This window comes from Triticum dicoccoides, chromosome 2B (assembly GCF_002162155.2).
Source record: "Triticum dicoccoides isolate Atlit2015 ecotype Zavitan chromosome 2B, WEW_v2.0, whole genome shotgun sequence".
Lineage (NCBI taxonomy): Eukaryota > Viridiplantae > Streptophyta > Magnoliopsida > Poales > Poaceae > Triticum > Triticum dicoccoides.
In genome coordinates this window covers 162455037-162455818 of record NC_041383.1, presented here as the reverse complement: position 1 = coordinate 162455818, position 782 = coordinate 162455037, and positions in this window count along the sequence as shown.

Sequence of the window (782 nt, the reverse complement as noted above, 5' to 3'; positions counted from 1 at the left end):
GCCGTTCCCCTCCTCGGCCACCGGAGATCGTCGCCGTCGATTCGAGAGCTACCGGACGTCCCCGAGCCCGCTAACCATCCCTGCAGCTCCGCGGTGAGCCGCTGACCCGATTCCCCCTTGCCCCGTCGTCCCTAGCATCCTGTAGTTGCCGTCCCCTTGAGCTCCGAAGCTCGCCGCCGCCGTGCCTCGTCGCCGCCGTGGCTGGAGCCGTTGTAGCTCGAAGCCGAGCACACCATCGTGCTCCACACCTCACCAGGAGCACGTAGCACACACCAACGCCTCCCCTAGCGCCCTGCATCGCCAAACCCGCCACCACCCGAACTCCGGCCGCCGCTCACGAGCTCGCCGTCGTCGGTACCGGACACCTCAGGCACGGCCACCACCACCGTTCGACGCGCGGGAGCAAGGGCTCTCCAACGAGCCCAAGCACGGCCTCGCTCGTGCCCTGTAGCGCGTTTCCGTATCGCGCCACCGTCTCGGGCCTCGCCGGCGTCATGTCGCCGGTGGGTTTGACCCACCTTGACCACGGCAGGACCCCCCCCTGTGTCCATGACAGGTGGGCCCAGCCCTGTTAGCTAATTAGGATTAGCACTAACCGAATTAGTTAAACTAACTACCCCCCCCTGACACTGACCAGTGGGCCCCCCTGTTAAACCCCCCTGTCACTGACGTGCGGACCCCACACGTCAGGTTTGACCTCAGCCAGCCGCAGTTGACCGCTAACGTCATGCTGACGTCATGCTGGCGCAATATATATATTTCTGGATTTAATTTAAATCAGG